Here is a 22,626-nt window from a genome sequence, read left to right on the forward strand (position 1 = left end):
GTGCAGGACTCATGATGGAAACCTGCCGCACTAGAATAAGGGGAGGGAAAAGGGATGGAGAACAACATTTATTGGGCTCCTAATGTGTCCTAGGTGCCTTCACCTGATATTTTGGTGTCTACACTCCTACAGGGCCTCGCTAGGAATCATCCCTTCATGGAACTGAAGGGGTGGGCGGGCCTACCAAGGGCCATGTTTACACTATGTGACCAGTGTCACACCCCCTGGTCACAGACAATTAGATCAAGAGTGGACAGTGGACTTACACTCAGTCAATCTGCTTCTTCCAGCAATATGGCACTGGGCACAGGAGAACTGAACAGGACTTCCCATAGAAAGCCTGGGATGTAGAAAGGTCTAGAGAAGGGGAAACAGTGCGAAGTGGAAAGTCGCTGGGGAGCTAAGGAGACCAGTCTGCAGAAAGCAAGAGGGGAGAATATGCACAGAGGAAAAGTTGGAGACACCATTGACAGATTCTGTGGCTCCTGGGAGATGGACCCGCACCTGGATTCTGCCAGTCCAGTTCCTGGTTCTTTCCCTAAGAACTCTGTACTTTTTTCCCTATTCCTTGATCTCAGCTAAATCAGTGTAAGTGACTTCCTGTCCCTTAAAATAAAAAGAGCCTTGTCCAGAACAATCTTCACACAAACATTTTTCCAGGCTAATCCTCACAACAATTCAATGAGATAAGTATTATTTCCACATTATTAAAATAGACACCAAGGCTTAGAAAGGCAGTGTGAGCTGCCTAAGCACTCTGCTCAGTAAGTGAAAAAACTGGGATTCAAACCCAGGCCTGCCTGGCTCCAGAGACCTCTCACTTCACCACACGCCTCCCTAAGTGTCCTTTGCCCCTGACAAAGTCAACAGCGGATCCCAAGAACACCTTCTCAGAACCTGCACAAGACACCTCCCCTCTGAGGAGGACGTTGTGTTTATTCATGGGCCAGTTCAATAACTCTCAGTAATCCTGAGATGCTCCTGTGGAGGTCCAGGCCTAGAAAGCTTATATTCAAAATACCCTAATTCAGCATTTTATGAAAAGTCAGACATGGTTATTTGTGATTCTTATTGAGTCAAATTCAAAGCAATCTTGTCCTCAGAGAATATCCAGAGTCTAGTGAATAAAGAGAAGCTGGTCAAACTTAGTGGAATTTTTCCAAACCAAAAGGATTCAGAATTTCCTTAACTTGAGGGTCAGCTAAGTAATCCATTCATCCTAAGCAATATTCATTGACTGGTTGCCATGCCTAATTCTTATATTTAATGGCCCATTACAAATACATCTTCTTTGTACAATCTACATTCTAGCCAGACCCAACTCTTAAAATCCTTTCAAATAGCATTATTAGCCAAAACTCTGTGTCATAATATGTGATGAAAATTCATCTCCCTCCACCTGTCCATTTGGAAAACTTCCATTCTTCCTTCTGCATTCAGCTAAAGAGTCGCCTCCTCCATAAAGCTGTCCTTGGCCACTAGCTCTCCACCCTGTGAAGGTCAGTAACTCTTTCCTCTATGGCCTAGAAAACTCTGACCTTAACCTATCACTCTATGTTATAATTGTCTCTGCTGTTGAGGTGAGATAGTCTTCTCCCTCCCAAGGCAGGGCACTCTCTGTCTTTTCTAATTCCCACCTTTTCCCCCCATCTACCACCTAATGGGAAAGCAATTGCTAATCTGATGCACTTGAGGTATTGATTAGGCCACATTTCATTAGTGAGTGAGGTTACCATGGTCAAGAACATTCTATCCTCCCTGTAGAGGGTCAAGACTTTCCTAGCTTTCCCCTGCCACCTACAGAGGGCCTGGGAGGTGACTTATGCAACCTTTTTTTCCTTCCACTTTTTCTCTTCTGTACAATTGATAAATAAGAGAATATGCAGCCGTATATGTGATGGAGACCAGGCAACCCCTGACCTGTAGGCCCAGCCATTTCTCCCACCTCTGTGCAGTGTTTCCACCTGTGCCCACATAGATGAACAGAGTGGAGAGCTCTGTGGGCTGCGCCATCTTTCTAGGGTGGAAGAATTAGGAAGCCTTACTTGGGTTTCCCAGCTGGGGTGCAGTGGTCTGGCTCGGTTGGCAGGGAAGCCCTAATAATTGGGCCCTCTTCCTTCTTATGTAAACTCCAGACTCTTGCACTCAGACTTCTGGGAGTAGGAGCCTAATGAAACAGGATTTGGCACTAAAACCCCACCCCACCACCTCCACAACACCCTTCTTACCAAATTATTCAAACCCAATGATTCTCAGCCCCAGCTGCACATTGGAACCACCATCCCCACCAGAAATCCCTATGATTCTAACATGCAGCTAAATTTGAGAACCTTTGCAGAGGAGAGCTTAACAATTGCTCCCACCCCACTCCACCTGAGGGCATGAGTTCTGCTATGAAGCAATAAAAAGAGGCTTCAGGAATCAGTAGATTGAAGTAGAGCCCTGAGTGACCCTGACTTTCTTCATCTCTCTGTGCCATATACGAATCATCTGTAAAATAAGAGACTTCACTGAGCGCTCCTCTTTTTATCTCTGGGAGTCACGGACCCCTTTGAAATATTATGAAAGCCACAGACATCTCTCCAGAAAAATTAACATTCATTCACACTCATACGTTTGCATACAGCTTCTGGGGTGCTTGGATTCCCTGAGATGCTGGCCTAAAGGACCATTTCCCAGCTTTCAGGTCCATAATCCCAAACTCGTCAATCTATTAGATAGGAGGATTGAGCCACCCAGACTTCACTCCCTTTTCACTATAGTTCAAAATAAATGTGCTGTATCTTTAAGCACTAGCATCAGCAGGCTGCTCGCACTTGGAGAGAAGTGCCCAGCATCTGATAATAAGTGAGGGAACCACAGATCTGTTTTTTCGTCAAATATTTATTGAGACCTGCTAGGCACCAGGCTCAGGACATACAGTAGTGAGGAAAACAGAATAAAAATCCCCACACTCATGGTATTTATACCCTGAAGAGGATTTGTATCAGGACATGTGCTTATGGAGCAGAATTCCTCACTCTTAAAAATCTCTCTCTATTCTCTGTCTGTCTCTCTCTAGTGGCTAGAAAAAATGCATAGCTGGAGTTTTATAAGAAAATGCAGTATTTCCCTTAAAATGAGACAAGGGACTATCTTTGGCCCACACTTTTGAGGGTTCTGTCTGACCCTCTTCTGTCTATGCCCCTCCACACAGGGTGAGGAGTCCATGAGGCTAAGGACATACATCCAGAGGCTACGTGTCACCCTCTTTTACCCGTGACCCAGAATCCTTTGCACAGCATAGCTGAGTCTGTTTCTGGAGCTTTGCGTGCTCCTCCGGATCTGTCCTCCCGAAGCTGGACCACACTTGGCATGCATGGGCAGCTGGGTGTCAGGGGTGTGGAAGGAGCTTGCATGTCCATGGGAATGTGCAAGGGCCCCTGCAGAGAGCCAGCCATGGGAGGAGCGGTGGAGTGGGCCGTGGGCCGGGGCTGGGAGCTGCCTCTCTCCAAGCTATTAGTCGACACCTCTGAATTTGGAGGAAACTGAGAATTCTGAATTCTACCTGGCCTTCCAGCGCAGCGTAAAGGCCTACTTCTTAAAGTGGAAAGATAGAGCCTATTTTAGTGAACAGCCTCTTACCCCGATATATAACTTCTAAATATTTACATAAATGGCATTTGGGCCTCTATGTGTATCCTCGTTCCAGGCCCCTCAAATGTTAGGGGAGGGTCTGAGGAAATATAACACGGTATGAATCCACTCAAGCTGCTTTGCTTTCTGACAGCTTTCCTTCCCCAGTCCTTATAATAATCGTGATGCTAGTAGCCAACCTTTTAAAAATAAAATTCTTACTGAAACATAACACACATAAATAAAACTCTTATTGAAGTATAACAAACTTACAATAAAGTGCATAATCATAGAGCAAACACATCGGTGTAACAAACAACTGGATCAAAACGGAACATTACCTGCATCTGTGTCCCCTTCCAGTGACTACTTCGTCCACCTTCCCAAGGGTAACCAGGATTCTGACTTTTGCCTCTTTTTGAACCTTATATAAATGGAATCATGTCATATGTACTCCATTATATCTGTCTTCTTTCCCTTGATATTATCTTTGTGACCTTCGTGCATGTTACTGCACGCAGAACTAGTTCACCCTCTCTGTTCTCTAGGATTCCGTTGTATGAATATACCACTTCTCATCGACTCAGCCTTTTGCTGATGGATATTTGGATTGTTTTCACTTGGAGCTACTAAGAATAATGCTGCTGTGACCATGCTTGTTCATGGCTTTCAATGTCCAGACAAACTCATTTATGTTGAGTATACACTCCTAGGAGTAGAACTGCAGTCTTAGGGTATGGATACATTCAGCGTTACTAGATACAATACTGCAAAAAGTTTTCCCAAGAGATTGGGCCAATTTCCATTCCTACTAGCAAATTATGAGAGTTGCAGTTGCTCCATATCCTTGACAATTGCTAGATATAATCAGTAAATTTTTTTTCATATTAGGCATTTTGGTGGGTATGCAGGGACATCTTAGAGTTTCAATTAGCATTTCCTTTGTGAATATTTTGATGATTATTAATAAATATGTAATAACGTTTTCATATATTTAGTAGCCATTTGGCTATCCTTCTCTTTTGTAAAGTGTCAGTTTAAAAATTTTTGTTTTAAGTTGTAGTTCTTTCTATATTCTATATACAAGTGCATTATTGGTTATATCTAACACAAATATCTTCTACTCTTTGGCTTGCATTTCACTCTCCTCAAGGTGTTTCTTGATGAATGAAAATTCTTTATTTAAATATAGTCCAGCTTATTAATCTTTTCCTTTATGGTTAGTGCCTTTTGTGCCCTGTTTAAGAAATCTTTGTTTATGAATATCAGGAGGCCATGCAGATATTCTCCAATGTTACTTCCTAAAAGTTTTATTGTTTTGTCTTTTATAGTTAGGTCTATACTCCACCTGTAATTGATTTTTGTGTGAAGTGGAAGCCAAGGCTTGTTTATATGCATAACTACTTGACACAGCTTGACCATTTATTGACAAGACCTTCCTTCCCTACTGCTCTGCAGAGCCACTTTTATTATAAATGAATAGATTTATAATAAATCTGCCTACACAAGTGTGGATCTGTTTCTGGATTGTTCTTTTCTCCTTCATCCATCTGTTTGTCTTTGTGCCAATGGCCATATGGTCTTAACTGCTGCAGCTTTATAACAAACCTGGATGTCCATTTTGTTGTTCTTAAGCTTGTCTGGGCCATGCTGGGTACCTGGCTATGCCGAGCACTTTACGTTTGCACATACATTTTAATCATATTGTCAAAATCCAGAAAAAAGAAAAAAAATCCTTGCTGAGATTGGGATTGAGGTTGCACTGACCCTGCTGATGGATTTTCAGAGGACTGACATCTTTACAATGGGTTTTCCAATCCATGAAGAATATCCCTCTATTGGGATATTATCTACTTTTTTCAATAATTTATACTTTACAGAGTAGAAACCTTGTACTTCCTTCATTCCTTTTATTCTTAAGTATTTGATATATTTTGATTCCATTGTAAATGGATTTTTAAAAGTAATTTTTTGTTTGTAGTACAGTATATAGAAAAACAATTTATATTTATTATACTTATTACACTCACTGAACTTACTAAATTCATTTATTAATTCTAAGAGAGTTTCTCTGTAGATTTTTTCTTATTTTCTATGTTTACAATCTCATCATCTATGAAAATGAGTTTTATTTCTTTCCAATTCTTACACTTTTTTTTTTTTTGAGAGGGCATCTCTCATATTTATTGATCAAATGGTAGTTAACAACAATAAAAATCTATATAGGGGACTCAATGCACAATCATTAATCAACCCCAAGCCTAATTCTCAACAGTCTCCAATCTTCTGAAGCATAATGAACGAGTTCTTACATGGTGAACAAATTCTTACATAGTGAATAAGTTCTTACATGGTGATACACTTTTCTTTCTTTCACTTTGTTTATTATCCTACGTATTCATTTTTTCTTTTTCACTAGACATGCAGTATGTGTTGAATAGGAGGAGCAACAGGGAATGTCCTTGTTTCAGTCCTGATCTCAGAGGGAAAGCTTTCCATAGTTCAAGTATACTTATTGAGAGTTTTTTTGTAGGTACCTTCATCAGATTCAGCCTGTTAACCTCCATGGTACATGGTCCCAGTTATTTACTTCCCTAAGGTAGAAGGATACCTCCACACCATCCTTACCACCTTAAAGAGGGCAGACTGCATTCCCCTGCCTGGAATTTGGGTTGGCCAAGTGACACACTTGGGTTTGGCCATGTGGGGTGCCTTGATAAAGGTGCAATTAGTGAATGTGACACAGAGATTTGAGGGCTTTTTTTGTTTTTTGGGTTTTTTTTTTGTAGATAATTATTTTTTTATTGAAGGGTAGTTGACACACGGTATTACATTACATTAGTTTCAGGTGTACAATATAGTGATTCAACATTTATATACATGACAATTCTAGGTACCAGCTATCACCATACCAAGCTGTTACAATATCTTGACTATATTCATTACATCCTGGTTACTTATTATTTTACCATTGGAAGTGTATACTTTTTTTTTTTTTGTGAGGGCATCTCTCATATTTATTGATCAAATGGTTGTTAACAACAATAAAATTCTGTATAGGGAAGTCAATACTCAATGCACAATCATTAATCCACCCCAAGCCTAATTTTCGTCAGTCTCCAATCTTCTGAGGCATAACAAACAAGTTCTTACATGGAGAACAAATTCTTACATAGTGAATAAGTTCTTACATGGTGAACAGTACAAGGGCAGCCATCACAGAAACCTTCGGTTTTGCTCATGCATTATGAACTATAAAGAGTCAGTTCAAATATGAATACTCACTTGATTTATATGTGGATGCCACATTTCACTCTTTATTATTATTATTTTTAATAAAATGCTGAAGTGGTAGGTAGATACAAGATAAAGGTAGAAAACATAGTTTAGTGTTGTAAGAGAGCAAATGTAGATGATCAAGTGTGTGCCTGTAGACTATGTGTTAATCCAAGCTAGACAAGGGCAATAAAACATCCACGTATGCAGAAGATTTCTCTCAGAACGGGGGGTGAGGTTCTAAGCCTCACCTCTGTTGATCCCCAATTTCTCACCTGATGACCCCCCTGCGACTGTGCCTGTCTTAGGTTGTTCCTCCCTTGAGGAATCTTACCCGTCTCTGGCTAACCAGTCATCTTCCGGGGCCATACAGGGAAATGTAAAGTTGGTAAGTGAGAGAGAAGCCTTATTGTTTGAAATGGTTAGCTTTTTATTTCTTTGCATATTTATGCCCTGTAGCTTCTATGCCCAGCGTTTGTCTTGAGGTATCTTTACCACTTGGAAGAATTATGATACTCGGTAAATTTGATATGAGGCACGAATTCTATTTAAGGGTTGTAATTAGGAAGGAAGAAGAAAAGCTATAGAAGTAGCAGGCGGAAGAAAACATGGGAAGATTGATTATTTCTTTGACATATCTTCTTGTAGAGTAACTTCAGCATGTACAGGTTTTAAGCTACTACTTAAATTGCGCACACACATTAACATAATAGGAGTATAGTTACATAACCAAAGCATACCTGTAATTACCAGCCATCTCCAGTGAAACCAAGAAAACCAGTTAGGCACCTTAGGCATTTGTGAAAACTTATCTATGATATGGTGGATATTGTCCAACTGAACTTGAACAGTCTGAGAGAAATCAGACAAATTAAAACAACCCATTCCTGGGGAATGTTCACATCCCTTATGTTCTTTTAACAGTAAATAGTCTGTAGTTGTAAGATTTTGGAGCGCTACAATTTGCACTTCTCCTAATTCTTGATTGAGTTCCAACAGTATAGATCCAGTCAAATTTGTTGTTTTACTGTATGCACAGGCCAGCTTAGATATCTCCTTCCTTCATTCCCATGGCAAGTCCAGGAGCTGGTGGGATGAGTGCATCTACACCTGTAGCAGTGCGTGGATCTTTGTTGGGGTTTTTTGATGATCATCTTCTGGCATGAGTCTTCCAGAGAGTGCTGATGGAAGTTCTTTTTCATATCATATCTTAGTTCATTTTCGGGGTAGCCCAATTAGGCTTTGATCCTCTGTATAAACACAAACAGACCCTTTGCCTACACTTTTATATGCCCTTTATACTCTTGTGTAGAACTCATTGGAGGTTACCACACAGGAACTGCCCTTTTTTTTTTTTTTGGTATCACTAATCTACACTTACATGACAAATATTATGTTTACTAGGCTCTTCCCTATACCAGGTCCCGCATATAAACCCCTTTACAGTCACTGTCCATCAGCATAGCAAAATGTTGTAGAATCCCTACATGCCTTCTCTGTGTTGTACAGCCCTCCCTTTTCTCCTACCCCCCCATGCATGCTAATCTTAATACCCCCCTACTTCTCCCCTCCCCTTATCCCTCCCTACTCACCCATACTCCCCAGTCCCTTTCCCTTTGGTACCTGTTAGTCCATTCTTGAGTTCTGTGATTCTGCTGCTGTTTTGTTCCTTCAGTTTTTCCTTTGTTCTTATATTCCACAGATAAGTGAAATCATTTGGTATTTCTCTTTCTCCGCTTGGCTTGTTTCACTGAGCATAATACCCTCCAGCTCCATCCATGATGCTACAAATGGTTGGATTTGCCCTTTTCTTATGGCTGAGTAGTATTCCATTGTATATATGTACCACATCTTCTTTATCCATTCATCTATCGATGGACATTTAGGTTGCTTCCAATTCTTGGCTATTGTAAATAGTGCTGCGATGAACATAGGGGTGCACTGATCTTTCTCATACTTGATTGCTGCATTCTTAGGGTAAATTCCTAGGAGTGCAATTCCTGGGTCAAATGGTAAGTCTGTTTTGAGCATTTTGATGTACCTCCATACTGCTTTCCACAATGGTTGAACTAACTTACATTCCCACCAGCAGTGTAGGAGGGTTCCCCTTTCTCCATAGCCTCGCCAACATTTGTTGTTCTCTGTCTTTTGGATGGCAGCCATCCTTACTGGTGAGGTGATACCTCATTGTAGTTTTAATTTGCATTTCTCTGATAACTAGCGATGTGGAGCATCTTTTCATGTGTCTGTTGGCCATCTGTATTTCTTTTTTGGAGAACTGTCTGTTCAGTTCCTCTGCCCATTTTTTAATTGGGTTATTTGTTTTTTGTTTGTTGAGGCGTGTGAGCTCTTTATATATTCTGGACGTCAAGCCTTTATTGGATGTGTCATTTTCAAATATATTCTCCCATACTGTAGGGTTCCTTTTTGTTCTATTGATGGTGTCTTTTGCTGTACAGAAGCTTTTCAGCTTAATATAGTCCCACTTATTCATTTTTGCTGTTGTTTTCCTTGCCCAGGGAGATATGTTCAAGAAGAGGTCACTCATGTTTATGTCTAAGAGGTTTTTGCCTATGTTTTCTTCCAAGAGTTTAATGGTTTCATGACTTACATTCAGGTCTTTGATCCATTTTGAGTTTACTTTTGTATATGGGGTTAGACAATGGTCCAGTTTCATTCTCCTACATGTAGCTGTCCAGTTTTGCCAGCACCATCTGTTGAAGAGACTGTCATTTCGCCATTGTATGTCTATGGCTCCTTTATCAAATATTAATTGACCATATATGTCTGGGTTAATGTCTGGATTCTCTAGTCTGTTCCATTGGTCTGTGGCTCTGCTCTTGTGCCAGTACCAAATTGTCTTGATTACTATGGCTTTATAGTAGAGCTTGAAGTTGGGCAGTGAGATCCCCCCTACTTTATTCTTCTTTCTCAGGATTGCTTTGGCTATTCGGGGTCTTTGGTGTTTCCATATGAATTTTTGAATTATTTGTTCCAGTTCATTGAAGAATGTTGCTGGTAGTTTCATACGGATTGCATCAAATCTGTATATTGCTTTGGGCAGGATGGCCATTTTGACGATATTAATTCTTCCTAGCCACGAGCATGGGATGAGTTTCCATCTGTTAGTGTCCCCTTTAATTTCTCTTAAGAGTGACTTGTAGTTTTCAGAGTATAAGTCTTTCACTTCCTTGGTCAGGTTTATTCCTAGGTATTTTATTTTGTTTGATGCAATTGTGAATGGAGTTGTTTTCCTGATTTCTCTTTCTGTTGGTTCATTGTTAGTGTATAGGAAAGCCACAGATTTCTGTGTGTTGATTTTGTATCCTGCAACTTTGCTGTATTCCGATATCAGTTCTAGTAGTTTTGGGGTGGAGTCTTTAGGGTTTTTTATGTACAGTATCATGTCATCTGCAAATAGTGACAGTTTAACTTCTTCTTTACCAATCTGGATTCCTTGTATTTCTTTGTTTTGTCTGATTGCCGTGGCTAGGACCTCCAGTACTATGTTAAATAACAGTGGAGAGAGTGGGCATCCCTGTCTAGTTCCCGATCTCAGAGGAAATGCTTTCAGCTTCTCGCTGTTCAATATAATGTTGGCTGTGGGTTTATCATAAATGGCCTTTATTATGTTGAGGTACTTGCCCTCTATTCCCATTTTGCTGAGAGTTTTTATCATGAATGGATGTTGAACTTTGTCAAATGCTTTTTCAGCATCTATGGAGATGATCATGTGGTTTTTGTCTTTCTTTTTGTTGATGTGGTGGATGATGTTGATGGACTTTCGAATGTTGTACCATCCTTGCATCCCTGGGATGAATCCTACTTGGTCATGGTGTATGATCCTTTTGATGTATTTTTGAATTCAGTTTGCTAATATTTTGTTGAGTATTTTTGCATCTACGTTCATCAGGGATATTGGTCTGTAGTTTTCTTTTTTGGTGGGTCTTTGCCTGGTTTTGGTATTAGGGTGATGTTAGCTTCATAGAATGCGTTTGGGAGTATCCCCTCCTCCTCTATTTTTTGGAAAACTCTAAGGAGAATGGGTATTATGTCTTCCCTGTATGTCTGATAAAATTCCGAGGTAAATCCATCTGGCCCAGGGGTTTTGTTCTTTGGTAGTTTTTTGATTACCGCTTCAATTTCGTTGCTGGTAATTGGTCTGTTTAGATTTTCTGTTTCTTTCTGGGTCAATCGTGGAAGGTTGTATTTTTCTAGGAAGTTATCCATTTCTCCTAGGTTTCCCAGCTTGTTAGCATATAGGTTTTCATAGTATTCTCTAATAATTCTTTGTATTTCTGTGGGGTCCGTCGTGATTTTTCCTTTCTCGTTTCTGATACTGTTGATTTGTGTTGACTCTCTTTTCTTCTTAATAAGTCTGGATAGAGGCTTATCTATTTTATTTTCTCGAAGAACCAGCTCTTGGTTTCATTGATTTTTGCTACTGTTTTATTCTTCTCAATTTTATTTATTTCTTCTCTGATCTTTATTATGTCCCTCCTTCTGCTGACCTTAGGCCTCATCTGTTCTTCTTTTTCCAATTTCGATAATTGTGACATTAGATCATTCATTTGGGATTGTTCTCCCTTTTAAAAAATATGCTTGAATTGCTATATACTTTCCTCTTAAGACTGCTTTTGCTGCTTCCCACAGAAGTTGGGGCTTAGTGTTGTTGTTGTCATTTGTTTCCATATATTGGTGGATCTCCATTTTGATTTGGTCATTGATCCATTGATTATTTAGGAGTGTGTTGTTAAGCCTCCATGAGTTTGTGAGCCTCTTTGCTTTATTTGTACAGTTTATTTCTAGTTTTATGCCTTTGTGGTCTGAAAAGTTGGTTGGTAGGATTTCAATCTTTTGGAATTTTCTGAGGCTCTTTTTGTGGCCTAGTATATGGTCTATTCTGGAGAATGTTCCATGTGCACTTGAGAAGAATGTGTATCCTGTTGCTTTTGGATGTAGAGTTCTATAGATGTCTATTAGGTCCATCTGCTCTACTGTGTTGTTCAGTGCTTCCGTGTCCTTACTTATTTTCTGCCCGGTGGATCTATCCTTTGGGGTGAGTGGTGTGTTGAAGTCTCCTAGAATGAATGCATTGCAGTCTATTTCCCCCTTTAGTTCTGTTAGTATTTGTTTCACATATGCTGGTGCTCCTGTGTTGGGTGCATATATATTTAGAATGCTTATATCCTCTTGTTGGACTGAGCCCTTTATCATTATGTAGTGTCCTTCTTTATCTCTTGTTACTTTCTTTGTTTTGAAGTCTATTTTGTCTGATATTAGTACTGCAACCCCTGCTTTCTTCTCGCTGTTGTTTGCTTGAAATATGTTTTTCCATCCCTTGACTTTTAGTCTGTACATGTCTTTGGGTTTGAGGTGAGTTTCTTGTAAGCAGCATATAGATGGATCTTGCTTTTTTATCCATTCTATTACTCTATGTCTTTTGATTGGTGCATTCAGCCCATTAACATTTATGGTGACTATTGAAAGATATGTACTTATTGCCATTGCAGGCTTTAAATTTGTGGTTACCAAAGGTTCAAGGTTAGCCTCTTTAGTATCTTACTGCCTAACTTAGCTCGCTTATTGAGCTGTTATATACACTGTCTGGAGATTCTTTTCTTCTCTCCCTTCTTATTCCTCCTCCTCCATTCTTCATATGTTGGGTGTTTTGTGCTGTGCTCTTTCTAGGAGTGCTCCCATCTAGAGCAGTCCCTGCAAGATGTTCTGTAGAGGTGGTTTGGGGGAAGCAAATTCCCTCAGCTTTTGTTTGTCTGGGAATTGTTTAATCCCACTGTCATATTTGAATGATAGTCATGCTGGATACAGTATCCTTGGTTCAAGGCCCTTCTGTTTCATTGTATTAAATATATCATGCCATTCTCTTCTGGCCTGTAGGGTTTCTGTCGAGAAGTTTGATGTTAGCCTGATGGGTTTTCCTTTATAGGTGACCTTTTTCTCTCTAGCTGCCTTTCAAACTCTTTCTTTGTCCTTGATCTTTGCCACTTTAATTATTATGTGTCTTGGTGTTGTCCTCCTTGGATCCTTTCTGTTGGGGGTTCTGTGTATTTCCGTGATCTGTTCGATTATTTCCTCCCCCAGTTTGGGGAAGTTTTCAGCAATTATTTCTTCTAAGATACTTTCCATCTCTTTTCCTCTCTCTTCTTCTTCTGGAACCCCTATAATACGGATATTGTTCCTTTTGGATTGGTCACACAGTTCTCTTAACATTGTTTCATTCCTGGAGATCCTTTTATCTCTCTCTATGTCAGCTTCTATGCGTTCCTGTTCTCTGGTTTCAATTCCATCAATGGCCTCTTGCATCCTATCCATTCTGCTTATAAACCCTTCCAGAGTTTGTTTCATTTCTGTAATCTCCTTTCTGGCATCTGTGATCTCCCTCCGGACTTCATCCCATTTCTCTTGCGTATTTCTCTGCATCTCTGTCAGCATGTTTATGATTCTTATTTTGAATTCTTTTTCAGGAAGACTGGTTAGGTCTGTCTCCTTCTCTGGTGTTGTCTCTGTGATCTTTGTCTGCCTGTAGCTTTGCCTTTTCATGGTGATAGGAATAGTCTGCAGAGCTGGGACGAGTGACGGCTGGAAGGACTTCCCTCCTTGTTGGTTTGTGGCCCTCCTCTCCTGGGAGAACAGCGACCTCTAGTGGCTTGTGCTGCGCAGCTGCGCGCAGACAGGGCTTCTGCTTCCTGCCGGGCTGCTATGGAGTTTATCTCCACTGTTGCTGTGGGTGTGGCCTGGTTCGGGCAGCTACTCCAAAATGGTGGAGTCTTGTTGGAGGGGGAGCGGCCTGGAGGCTATTTATCTCCGTAAGGGGCCTCCCTGCTCCCTGCAGCCCAGGGGTTAGGGTGCCCAGAGATCCCCGGATTCCCTACCTCTGGATTAAGTGTCCCACCCTGCCCCTTTAAGACTTCCAAAAAGCACCTGCCAAAACAAAACAATGACCACACACACAAAAAAAAATTTTAATTAAAAAAAAAAAAAAAGTGGCCGCTCGTTTTTCTTTATTCTCCGGCACCAGCGTTAGGCATCTGCTCACTGGTCTTGCTGCCCTGTTTCCCTAGTATTGGGGGCCCTATCCCTTTAAGACTTCCAAAAAGCGCTCGCCAGAACAGAACAGCAAAAAAAAAAAAGGTTGCGCGTTTTTCTGGGGTCCTCGGGCGCCAGGCCACCAGTGCCCGCTCACTGTTCTTGCTGCCCTGTTTCCCTAGCATCCAGGGCCCCCTGGGCACATACTGTGTCTGCGCTCTGGCCCGGATGGCGGGGGCTGGGTGCTCGGCAGTCCTGGGCTCCGTCTCCCTCCCGCTCTGCCTGCTCTTCTCCCGCTGGGAGCTGGGGGGAGGGGCGCCCGGCTCCCGCGGGGCCGGGGCTTGTATCTTACCCCCTTCGCGAGGCGCTGGGTTCTCTCAGGTGCGGATGTGGTCTGGATATTGTCCTGTGTCCTCTAGTCTTTATTCTAGGAAGGGTTGTCTTTGTTATATTTTCATAGATATATGTGGTTTTGGGAGGAGATTTCCGCAGCTCTACTCACGCCGCCATCTTGAAACTCGAGATTTGAGTTTTTAACATGAACAGGTGTACAGTGGCAGATTTACAGTAAAGCTAATGAGGCTTCAACTTGAGGGTAACTCACTTCCAAGTACCCTCTTCAAGGCTCCTGGAAAGGCCCTAGCAATGTGTTTACATGAGGGTATATTTTGTCTGATGTGAAAAAGATATACAATCAGTTAAGATCACTCTATTTTTCCACTCCAGATCACTCTCATTATATTTCCCATTATGTCAGGTAGCACTGAAGTGACTATGAGTATTTTGGGGCATCTACTGATGGAGAATTAAGTTTGGAATACATTTAGTTTGTGTTTAATGGGATATATTTACGTAGTTTTCAATCATGTCTGTGAATATTAAAGTTATTGCTTGCTTTCCTATTGAAGGGATGACTTCCAAGAATATCCTATTGGTTAATTAGTGCCTTCAATTCAAAGACTACTTGAGAGTTAGCTGCTACACAAGAAAAATTCATAATCATGCAAATGTTAGAACTCATATATGAAAGAAATTTGATAGATTTCCCCCAAGCTGACAACAATCCTAAATACTTACATTTCATTATCAATAGCAAGTTGTGAAGATAAAATACATTAATCAATAAAAATTTAAAAATAAATCTTGCTAGAAAAAAAAATTATGTTTTTATTCTCTCATAGAAAATATTGCAATAAATAACCATAACAATAGGGACCAAAGATTTATTCTGCCAAAAACATAAGGAAAAATATTACAGAGTTGTGTCACACAGTAAATAATAAAAGTAATCTGTAATTTTGGGGGGTTTTATAATGTTTGTGGAGTTTATCGGCTTTTTACAATTTGTAATTTGTTAGGATTCCTTTTCTCATAGTGAATAAATATTCACTTCTGTACCTTTTATATTTTGCATTGGTAATATTGTATCATTTTAATTAATATATTAGAAATTATATCAGCTTCATGCCTTACAAAACTTGATATGCTCCTTGATATTTTAGCAAAGATTTCTTCTATTTGATGCTCATATTTTTCCCCTTTATCCTGTAAATGTAGTGAATTGCATTGATTGCTTTTCTAATGTTAAATTTAGCTTGTATTCCTGGAATAAATATAACTTGGACGTGATGCAGTATCCTTTTAATATGTTGCTGGATTTGACTTGCTAGTATTTAGCTTCAGATTTTCAAGATCTACAATCATGAGAGAAATTCACTGGTAATTTCACTTTGTAACAAAGAAGTTGAGTATTTTTGCTTTTTCTATTCTCTGAATGTTATACCATGTGGGCCTAGAGTTTACAGTGTGGGAAGATTTTAAATTATTGATTATATTTCTTTTAGAGATATAATACTATTCATATCTTCGATTTCCTCATGTGTCAGTTTGTTAAGTTTTGTTTTCCTAGGGATTTGTCCCTTTCCCTTAGAACTCCTGTGTTACTTATCATACTCTCAAACCCATTGGATCTGGGTAGTAATGTCTCCTTTTTTATGCCTAAAACCTGTGCCTTTTCATCCCTTTTTTTCTTTCTTTCTTCTTTCTCCAAATGAGTTATTGATTTTATGAGTCCTTTCAAAGAAATAATTTGGTTTTGTTGTTCTTCTTTATTGTACATTTGTTTTCAATCACATCAATTTCTGCTCTTATATTTACTACTTCTTTCTACTTTCTAAGATTTTAATTTGCTCGATATTTTTTAACTTCTCACAATAGATACTTAAATATAGTTTAACTTTAGCCTTTATTGTTTTCCAATAAATGCATTTAAGTCTATATATTTCCATTTAATCACATTTTAGCTTTAGTTCACAAATTCTGATATGTCATATTTCCATAACCATTACATTCTAAACATTTTCTGAATATTTCTAAATTTCTAAATAATTTCTGAATATTTGGAGATATTCTAGTTGCCCACTGTTATTTATTTCTGGCTCAATTCCACTGTGGCAGGAGAGCATAGTTTTTTCTTTCAGTCCTTAAAAATTTTAAGGCTCAGCACATGCTCAATTTTGATAACTGTTCTTGTGTACTTGGTACAAGTCTGTATTCTGTAATTTTTAGATATAAAGTTCTAGATGAAATTGACTAGGCCAAGTTTCATAATCACATTAATGTTGTCTGCTTGATCTGTCAGTTACTGAGAAAGGTATGCTACAATCTCTAACTATGTTTAAAAAGAAGACAAATAAAAAAACAAAAAAAAAGAAAAGAAAACATCTGTTTATGGATTTGTCTATTTCTCTTTTTCATTCTGTCATTATTGCTTCATATTTTCTGAGATGTTGTTAATAGGATCATACAAACAGAATGTTTACATTTTCCTGTGGATTGACCATTTTATTATTTTGAAATGCTCCTTGTATTTCTAGTAATTCTCTTGCCTTGAAGCTTACTTTGTCTGCTATTAGTAAAAAAACTGCCAGGTTTCCTATAGTTGGCATCACACAATGCACTTTCTTCTATCCTTTTACTTTCAAATCTCTGTACCTTAATAAAGCTCGTGTTGTAAAAAGAATATGGTTTCATTTTTTATCGAGTTTGACAATCTTTAGCTTTTAGAGTACCAAGACTTTTTGCATTTCAAGTAATTACCTACATATTTGAGTTAACTTTGTTATTTTACTCTTTTTTCTATTTGTTTTGCTTGTTATATGTTTTCTTATTTTTTGCCTCCTTTTGGATTAATTATGCATTTTAATCATTCCATTTTTCCATTAGTATAGTTTTACATACTCATACAATTCTTTCAGAAACTGTTCTCAATAGTTTCTGAAATAGTACAGAAAGACTTACCAAAGTCCAGGATAAATTAGTAATTCTACTCCTTCCTAATCAATTCAAGGAACTTGAAAATTTTAACTCCATTTACTACCCTCCCACCTTTGGTGCAATTATTGTCACATCCTTTCATTCTACAATTATTTTTAAACACACAAGACATTAATATTGTTATTTTAAACATTCAATAGCCATTTAGATACAGCCACATATTCTTCTTTCCATTCATCTTCATTTGTTCCTATTTTTCATGTTTCTATATGGTATCATGTACCTTGTGCCCAAAACACTCCGTTTAGTATTTCTTTTAGGGAGGGTCTGCTGGTGATGAACTCCGTTCATCAGTTTTGTTAGTCTATGAATGGCTAACTTCACTTGTTGTTTAAAGGTCACTGACAGTGGAGAGAGACCTCTAGGCAGAAACTCTTCTTTCATCACTGCCGATCTTACTCGTTTTCTCCCCCTACGAGCTTCCATTATTTTTGTGAGAAGTCATCTCTATCAGATTACTGTTGCTTCTTTAAAGGTTATATGACTTTTTCCTCTGCTTGCTTTTAAGGTGATTTGCTTGTCTTTGATTTTGAGTAGTTTTACTGTGATAGACTTGCGTGTAATTTCTACTTGTCCCCCTTGGAGCTCATACAACTTGAATCTGTGGTGCAATCTTTGATCAGTTTTGGGAAATTCTCATCCACTATCCCCCTTCATACATTTTTTTCCCCACTCTTATCACTTTTGTCCTTCTGTGACTCTAACTACTTATTTGTTCAACTTTTCACTTGGTCCCATGGGTTTCTCAGGTTCTTTTCTATAGTGTTCATTCTTTTACCTCTCCATGCTTCAGTCCAGATGTTTTCTTCTGAAAAATTCTCCAGTTCACTAACTTTTTCTCAGCTCTTCCCAGCCTGCTGATAACCCCATATGTTGAGTGTTTTATTTTGGCTTTTGTATTTTTCAATTCTAGAATTTTAATTCAGTCATTTTTTAAAATAGTTTCTTATTCTATGCTGAAAATGACCATCCTGTCACCTAATTTCTTGAATATGAATGATAGTTGTTTTAAAGTCTGTGTTGCTCCAGTATTTTTATTTCCTGTTGGTTTCTTTATATTGTCTGAGTTTCTTTCACTCATGGTTTTTTGACATGTTGTCTTGCCTCTGGGTGAGTCTGGTAATTTTGGATTATCAGATATTATATGTAAGGCTCTGGGTAGTGTTATCTTCCTCTGGAGAGGACCGTCTTTTGCTTCTGGTAAGTATCTAGGTAAAGGCAGATCGGCTCACTTGAATGAAATCAGTGATTGAAGAGATTCAAAACTAGGCTTCGGTCTTTATAACGAGGGTTGATAGATTCATAATTTATCCCTATTTCTGGATTATAACCCTTGCGAGTTCCAACTCAAAGAGTAGGGTAAATGCCTTAATGGCTACCCTCCATTGGGAGGACCTAAACTCCAATTTTTCCCTTTTCCAGCCCCATAAAACTGCCAGAAGTGATGCTCATGTTTTCACCTGTCAGTCTTCTTTGCAGCTTCTCAGTTATCTTGGATAATGCTTGCCAACCAGCAAATGCCTTGGGGGAAATGCAGCACAGATGTCGGGCCCTCTGCTCTTTGCTGTCCTTCTCCCTGAGATCTTGGGCTCTTAAGCTCTCTCAGCCTTGGTAGTTTTCCAGTATCTTTGGAATGATATTTTAATTTCTCTTCCAGATTCCTAGTTGTCCTTGGTGGTAGAGTTGGTCTGAAACAAGATAGCTATTATGGAAATCCTCAATAGCTAACTTATATTAAGAGCTTAATATGTGCAGGACACTGCCCTACACACTTTAAGTGTATCTATTCAATTAAATGTCACCATAATTCTAAAATGTAAGTACTCTTACTTTTCCCACTTTACAGAAAGAGATCTGATGCAGAGAGAGATAAGTAGCTTGTCCAAGGTCACACGGTGTAAGTGGTAGGTACAGAATTTTAAGGCAGGCAACTTGAAATAGAAAACTACACTTAGTCACAGAACTATAAACCTCTTAATGTTCAGCTCTTCTTCATTTGGGATCCATGAAATATACCTAATGCCTCCCCTTAAATCCACATTTTACTTGAGCTAACCTGAGTGGGTTTCTGTCACTTGGAATCAAATGATTTCTGACCAAGCTCTTTGGACAAGCCACCTCTCCCACAAAAATACTTCATCAGAATAAAATGTACTAATATCCTTTCTCCAAATAGGTACCGTTTTTCTTCCCCAAGCTTCTCATTCGTTAAGTCGCTTCTCATTTGCTTATGGCCTCATTTACTTCCCTTTATTTTGAAAAGAAATTCACTGGACAATTCCTTCACACCCATGGTTCCAGCAAACCTATTTATGGGAAGTCAAGGACATAGTCAGGCTAAAAGCAGGCAGCCTCAGTGAAGGAACAAAGTCCTCTAGCAAGGTCAGAATTCCACCAGGCTGTGTTCCTGGGCCCAGAGCACAGCTTGAGCAGAAGAGGTAATTGAGCCGGATGCTGAGAGGCAGCAGCCGCATCCCCCAAAACGATTAATCTGCCTCCCTCAGCTATGAAAGAGACCCAGGGCTTCCATTTTAAAAGCATGAAGAAGCCCACCATTTGCACACATCATCCCACAAAAATCTCCTCCTGGAGCCCTTATCTAAAAATAAATAAATAGAATACTCAAGGGAATAAACTCTGTGGCCTCACATGGCTCTTTATTTAGCAGATCTTAACTCACACAATTCACCTAGCCAAATACAGTCCCCAGTGGTGGTTTTTCTTGTTCCATTCTAGTCTACACTTGAGGCCTAGACTTGGGGAGAAGCCCAAAGAAAGGTATTTGCCTCAGGGGAAATTAGAGGTAAAAACTAAAGTCCCTTTAGGGAGAATGACCCTTTCACCAGGGTGGAAACGATTCTTCATTGCCAAGACAGAATGAAGCAGAGAGGGACATATAATTCATCTTGTCCAATAGATCTACTATTCCCCTATAGGCAGGGACAGGCTTTGAGTTTCTGTTGAGAAAAGAAATAAGAGGCCACTAAGCAAGGGCACCAAAAAGACTTAGGCTGCTGTTCTCAGTGGATTCCAACAGAAATTTCCCACCTCCTGTACTAGGATAGTGATGACAATCATGATGATTCATTTGATTGGCTATTATGTGTCAGATGATTTGTATATATTATCTCTAAGCAACCTGAAAGGCAGGTGCATTTTTCCTAATTTTACAGATGAGAAAATGAGTTTGGAAAGGTTGAGTAAATTGCCCACAATTGCTCTGTAAATGGCAAGGCTGGGATTCTAACCTAAAGCCCATGTCCTTTTCAAAATACCACCCTATCTTCTGACTTCTCTTTGTTGTCATACCAAAATGGTAATGATATTGTAAACAGACTGAATTTGCATCATAACAGAATAACTGTCCTCCCACAAAGAAACAAAAATAAATACTGTCAAACTACTAAAGATTATTTAACAAGATATTAAATGGGAAGCTTACTAGTTCTTGGAATTTACAATTAAGATTAAAGAAAGTTTCCAAATACCCAACCTTCTAAATAAATCCTCGAACAATTGGGCCAGATATGCTCCTGGGACTTCCTAAGAGCAGCAGTAGGACTGGTTCTCTATGAAGAAGAGAGGGGTTGTGGGAGGTCTGGGTAGTTAGTTGCAGGCCTTGAGGGTCATGCCGAAAAGAGTCAGTCTTTTCCTTCTGCTATAGTGGATGGGTGGGGTGTTTCTCCATTTGCTAACATAACAGTTCTCCAATTTTTTAGTCTCAAGACCACTTTACATTCTGAAAAATTATTGATGACCCTAAGGAGCTTGTGTTTGTGTGAGTTATGAATATTCACAGTATTAGAAATCAAAACTAGAAAATGTTAAATTATCTACTTTTTAATTCATTTAAAAATAACACCTCTTGCATGTTAACATAAATGTCATTTTAATGAACAATTATTATTTTTTCCAAAAACAAAAAAATTAATGAGTAGCATTGTTTTACATTTTTGAAAATCTCTTTAATGTTTATTTAAGTAGAAGATAGCTAGATTCTCATGTCTGCTTCTGCATTCAATCTGTTGCATTATGTTGCTTTGGTTGAAGAATATGAAGAAAATCTGACCTTGTACAGATATGCAATTGGAAAAAAGGGAGTATTTTAATAGCCTTTTATGTAACTGTGAATATTCTTCTATGATATTACACCAAAACTCAACACTTTTTAAGGATGATTTGCAGTGTGGAATCTGAAATCAAGTCAGCTTTTCTATACTTTGTTATATTAAAATCCATGGGGCTATCTTGTACTCAGAATGGATCTTTTACCCATTTTTGTAACATAGTCATTGATTGGCCATTTGGAAATACTTGTTCACTATTTAAGCAGACATTTCCAATTAACATGCTTCATTACCCTAGTCAAAAATCACATTCATTATCATCTCCCACAATGCTATCAGAAAAATACCTTGAAGTATGGGATGCTATCAAGCTTATAGTTGCAGATGCAAGTCTTGCAAAATTCCAGTTTCTGCTTGAAAACTCATACTTTATCACTGGCAATGAACACTATCAGCTATTTTCCTAGAAGTGACAGGCTCTCTTTGTTCATTTTTAAGCAAATAGCTGCCAAACACCCAAGTCAGGATAGCAATCATTTGTATTTGTCAGTCATTCTTTTAAATAAAAATGGTGTTCCATAGAAGAAGTGACCAGTTCAACCTATGACTCAGTTGCCAAAGAGATTTTTTTTCTGAAGACACCATCATACTTCAACATGTAGCAGAAGTGCCTCGTGTGGACTCCCCATTGCATCACACAGAATGTTTTTATGAAGACATATATACAAGAGTTGAGAGTTCTTAATTTTAATCTTTTTTTTTTTTTTGGTGCATCACGACATGCTTAAGTGAAACGGGGGTTTTTTCTTCCACTGGAGTGTATGGTAGTGAAGAATCTAAGCACTACGGGTACATCCAGGTGCCACTGTCTTCCTTCATGCTAAGGTGTCAAGAGTTTTACCCACCAATTATTTTTGTACCATTAGTGCAAATACCAACACGGTGAAAAAGGCAAACTTTTTCATGAAAATAATTTTGACCTTGTGGATCCCCTGAAAGGCTCCCAGGAGTCCAAGGATCCCACTCTAAGAGCAGCTGTCCTAGCAAACTGAGGAGAGGTGAAGCTCCAAGAAAACCACTGAGAGGGGGGGTACTTGCAAGATAAAGGAGACAAGCTCCCCCTCTGAATGCTGTGGGACTGCAGCCAGTAGGCACACCCTGAGGGAATTCTTGGGAGCCCTTGGCATGTGTTCCCTGAAATTTGGGAGGGCCATAGGATTATGCATTTTTGCCCTGCATTGGGATGCCTGGCAGAGGAGTTGAATAGGGGCTGAGGAGCAATGAG

This window comes from Manis pentadactyla, chromosome 10 (genome assembly GCF_030020395.1).
Source record: "Manis pentadactyla isolate mManPen7 chromosome 10, mManPen7.hap1, whole genome shotgun sequence".
NCBI lineage: Eukaryota > Metazoa > Chordata > Mammalia > Pholidota > Manidae > Manis > Manis pentadactyla.